Raw genomic sequence first — 5,535 nt, 5'->3', positions numbered from 1 at the left:
GAAATGCAGGAGCCTGGCTGTGTTCCCATAAAACTTGGGTTATGGCGGCGCCTGGGTGGCTCAGTCAGTTGAGCTTCCAACTGCCGTTCAGGTCATGATCTCATGGTTGTGAGTTCGAGCCCCGTATGGGGTCACAACTGTCAGTGAAGAACCCGCTTCTGTCTGCCTCTCTCTCTGCCCCTCCCCCGTTCACACACACTCTCTCTCAAAAATAAATAAAACATTACCAAAGACAAACAAACTAAAGCCCCCAAAAACGTAAAACTTGAGTTTTGGGCACTGAGATTTGAATTCCATAATTTTAGTGCTTTGAAATATTCTTCCCTTTATTGTATTTCAGCTATTTAAAAATGTAAAACTTATTTTTAGCCGGCGAGCCACTCTCGCTCAGGCAGTGGGTGGTCTTGGCCACAGCCAGAGTTTGGAAAACTTCTTTTTTCAGATGATTGCAAGTCCAGAGATGTTTGAGTGTAACTCCATGGGAAATCAGAGTCACAACCACCTAGGTAGGCCACTCCTGGATCCTAACTTCAGAAACCATTAGATCATAAACATTTACCTAAGATCATAAAATTTTTATGGTGCTGAGTTACAGGGTCATTGATTAGAAAGCAATGGATAAATGATATTGTCAGACTGGATTAGAAAGCAAGATCCAAGTGCACGCTGTCTATAAAAGACACACTTTTGGGGCGCCTGAGTGTCTCAACTGGTTGGGCGACTGACTTGGGCTCAGGTCATGATCTCTCCGTTTGTGAGTTCGAGCCCCACGTTGGGCTCTGTGCTGACAGTTCAGAGCCTGGAGCCCGCCTCGGATTCTGTGTCTTCCTCTCTCTCTGCCCCTCCCCTGCTCACACTGTCTTTCTCTGTCTCTCAAAAATTAAAAAACATTAAAAAATTTTTTTAGAAAAGGAAGTAAATGGATGAGAAAACACACACCACGCCAATGGTAACCACGAGAGCGTAAGAAGGACAGAATTACTCTCAGACACCATAGATGTAAAAGAAATTGTACTAGAGACAAAGAGGGACATTTTATAATGATAAAAGGGACAATCTATCGGTTATACACACACACATACACACATATACATAGATAGTAAATATATCAAATATATATATATCAAGTAAAAATGTATACCAACAACAGATCCGAAAATGCATGACAAATAGACTACCGAACAACTATTAAGTTGTAGTATCCCTCGTTTAGTAATTGATAGAACAACCAGACACAAATTAGTAAGGATTGTGAATACACAGACACGATCAATCACTTTACTGAACAACTAACACTCCACCTACCAAAAGCAGGACACACACGCACTATTTTCAAGCACGCTTGAAATTCTCCAGAGTAGATCATAAAATAAGGCCATAAATTAAGTCGTAATAAATGTATGCAAATTGAAATCATACAAAGTATGTTCTCCGACCTTCATGGAATTAAGTTAGAAATCAATCATAAAGAGAAATTTAGGAAATCTCTAAGTATATGGAAATTAAACACCCATCTAGGGGCACCTGGGTGGCTTAGTCAGTTGAGCGTCCAACTTCGGCTCGAGTCATGATCTCACAGTTCCTGAGATTGAGCCCCCACATGGGGCCCTCTGCTGTTGGCACAGAGCCCTATTTGGATCCCCTGTCCCCCTCTCTCTCTGCTCCTCCCCTGCTCACTCTCTATCTCACAAAAATAATAAGTAAACATTAAATAAAAACCCCCTTCTAGATGACTCCTGTGTCAATGAAGAATTCAAGAGCTGGGGCACTCGGTGGGCTCAGTCCGTAGAGAGTGTGACTCTTGATCTCAAGGTCATGAGTTTGAACCCCATGTTAGGTGTAGAGATGACTTAAAAATAAAATCTGAATGGGGCACCTAGGTGGCTCAGTTGGTTGAGTGTCTGACTTTGGGTCAGGGCATGATCTTGCGGTTCATGGGTTCGAGCACCGCATCAGGCTCTGTGCTGACAGCTCAGAGCCTGGAGCGTGTCTTCCGATTCTGTGCCTCCCTCTCTCTCTGATCCTCCCCTGCTCATGCTCTGTCTCTCTCTCTCTCTCAAAAATAGATAAAACATTAAAATAATAAATAAATAAATGTCAAAAAATAAAAAACATCTTAAAAAAAGAAATCAATAGTTAACATTTTTTGAATCCTTACTTTGTGTTAATTACTGGGCTAACCATTCTTTCAATCTTAAAATCATTCACTGAGCCAGAGACTCTTCTTTCTTTACTTTTTAACGTTTATTTATTAAGATTATTTTACTATTTTTAAAAAAAATTTTTTAATGCTTTATTTATTTTTGATACAGAAGAGACAGAACATGAGAGGGGGAGGGTCAGAGAGAGAGGGAGACACAGAATCTGAAACAGGCTCCAGGCTCTGAGCTAGCTGTCAGCACAGAGCCTGACGCAGGGCTTGAACCCACGAACGTGAGATCTGACCTGAGCTGAAGTCGGAGGCTTAACCAACTGAGCCACCCAGGCACCCCTATTTTACTATTTTTTAATGCTTGCTTATATTTGAGAGACAGAGACAGAATGTGAGCAGGGGAGGGGCAGAGAGAGAGGAAGACAGAGAATCTGAAGCAGACTCCAGGCTCCAAGCTTTGAGCCTGATGCAGGGCTCGAACTCACGGACTCAGAGATCATTACCTGAGCTGAAGTCAGATGCTTAACTGACTGAGCCACCCAGGTGCCCAGTTTATTTATTTATTTTGAGAGAGACATAAGACAGCACAAGTGGGAGAGGAGCAGACACAGTAGAGGGGGAAAGAGAGAGAGAGAGAGAGAGAGAGAGAGAGAGAGCGAGAGAGAGAATCCCAAGCAGGCTCCATTCTGTCAGCACAGAGACAGACTGATGCAGGGGCTTGAATCCACCAAGTCGCGAGATCATGACTTGAGCTAAAACCAAGAATTACACACTTAACTAACTGAGCCACCCAGGTCTCCCAAGGCAGAGACTTATTATTATTATTATTATTATTATTATTATTATTATTATTTTGTAAATGGGATATCTGAGGTACAAGAGGGCTAAGTGAACTGTTCAAGGTCACACGTCATGTGGTTGGTGATGCAGGAACCGGGCCTGGTGAATGTGATCTAAACCACTGGGAAATCCTGTTTTGTTTTGTGCTTTGACATCAACCTTATTGAGGTTGTTTGCAACCTCAATTTTATTTAGATCCATGACTTTTGAGAAAACATCCAGTTGCATGACCTGTTGGTCACACAGGCAAGGCACGGAACATGTCCATCATCCCTTCCCGGGCACACCGGTGGCGCCCACAACCCCGGATGGGCTCTCTGTTGCCATAATGTAGATTCTCCTGCTCTAAACGTTTGTATAAAAGTAGGGTAGAGGGCACCTGGGTGGCTAAGCCAATTAAGCCTCTGACTCTTGATCTCAGTTCAGGTCATGATCTCAGGGTTTGTAAGTTCCAGCCCCCGCCCCAACTCAGGGCTCTATGCTGATAGCCAGGATCCTGCTTGGGATTCTCCCCCTCTCTCTGTTCCTTCCCCACTCACGATCTCTCTCTCAGAATAAATAAATAAACTTTAAAAAAAAAACCACGTAGAGTAGACTCTTTTCTGTTTGGCATACAGCATTTAAAAAACTTTTTTTCCTACACCCATCCAGAGTACATTGACACCATGTTCCTTGGTCACCTTCAAGTACTTTATTGAGTATTTTCTACAAACAAGAACATTCTGTTGATTGTCCACTGTAAGGCAAAGGTGAAAATCAGAAATTAACAGGGACAGGTCACTACCATCTAATCCAAAGACCAGATCACCTTTAAAAATTTTGGGGGGGGCACCTGGGTGGCTCAGTCAGTTAAGCCTCTGACTTCGGCTCAGGTCATGATCTCACGGATCGTGGGTTGCGTCGGGCTCTGTGCTGACAGCTAGCTCAGAGCCTGCAGCCTGCTTCTGATTCTGTGTCTCCCTCTCTCTCTCCCTCTCTCCGCTCATGCTCTGTCTCTCTGTCTCAAAAATAAATAAAACATTTAAAAAAAATTTTTTTAAGATTTTTTTAAATGTTTGTTTATTTTCGAGAGGCAGAGCATGAGCAAGGGAGGGCCAGACAGAGCAGGAGACACAGAATGGGAAGAAGGCTCCAGGCTCTGAGTTGTCAGCACAGAGCCTGATGTGGGGCTCAAACCCATGAACCATGAGATTATGACCTGAGCTGAGTCAGACACGTAACTGACTGAGTCACCCAGAGTCCCCTTGGGCCACCTTTACCAGTTGTGCCAATTCTGCAATTTCTCTCCCTTGTCTGCTACAGCAATGTGTACCTTACCTGTGTTATCTCTAGAAACACTTTTATTTATAACACGTACTTGATAGGCAAATAAAAATGAATACTAGGTAATTCAACAATGAGCCGTGGGGAAGGAGGGGAATTTGGACTTTCTCTGGACCAACAGGACAAGAGGGGCCCTTCCTTACGCCGCCCACCCAGAGAGGAGGTCTCAAGCGCTCAGTAAGGGGAAGGCGGTTTCGCGGAAGGATCTCTGGGCCAGAAAATGGGTCCTTATAAGGCTCAGCCCCTAACTCCGCTTCCCGTCAGGTCAGGGACAGTCCAAACGTACTGGGCCTCTGCTTGTGATGTCTGCAAAGCCCACAGCGGGCCCAGGGAAAAGAAGGTCTGTCACCTTTGTCGCGGGCTCCCAGCGAGGCACAGCCCGCCTGGGGCGTGGGAGGAGATTGTCCTTGGGAGGCTAGGGCGCTGCCCCAGCTCCTAGCCGAGGGAGACCCATAGTGCACGATGGCAACTCAGACAGCCCAAAACCAGAAATGCACTGATTGCAGGTGGGGGTGAAGGGGTTTCTGTCTGCAGTTGAACGCCCACTACCCCAACCGCTGGATGTCATTCGGGAAGGACCAAGGGCTGGGGCCGTATGTGAGCACAAGTGGAAGAAGGGTGGGAATGGGGATCCTGAGCACAGCAGGGACTCAGAAGCCTGATCTTCGTGACCTTCCCACCCTGGATACGCTCCCCTCCACCTCCGCCCCGCCCCCGCCCAGATCCACGCTCCGCTGGGAGGGGCCGCTTCAGTGCGAGTCTGCCCCCAGGGCGCATGGACCAGGGCCTGTCCCTACTTCATGGCCACAGATGGGAGGCCGGCGACGCCCCATCCGCTGCCTGGCCCCACCGCGCCCAAGCCAGCTCCCCGCACCAGAGGCCAAGCAGCAGAAATAGAGGTGAGACAAAAGAGGCGGCAGCGCAGGGAGCCCACACAGTTCCCAGGCACCAATAATACCACTTGGGGGTCTCCAGGCACTAGACGTTCGGGGACTCCATCGCCGGTTTGCACAGGCTCCGACTTGGAGCTCCCATATTCCGCACAGGGGGCACCAAGGGGGCCTTGGGCCAGCTCCACACCCCCATCAGCTCACCCCGGCGCACGACCGCGGGGCGGCTCCACACGGAGCGGCAGGAAGACGAGAGACGCCCACCCCCTACCCGATAGGGACGCTCCGGGGGCCTCCCAGACACACGTTGTCCTCCCAGAGCCCGGGGAC

Source organism: Suricata suricatta, chromosome 16, assembly GCF_006229205.1.
Source record: "Suricata suricatta isolate VVHF042 chromosome 16, meerkat_22Aug2017_6uvM2_HiC, whole genome shotgun sequence".
Taxonomy (NCBI): domain Eukaryota; kingdom Metazoa; phylum Chordata; class Mammalia; order Carnivora; family Herpestidae; genus Suricata; species Suricata suricatta.
The sequence above is the reverse complement of the archived record's forward strand: the minus strand, read 5'-3'. Positions refer to the sequence as shown.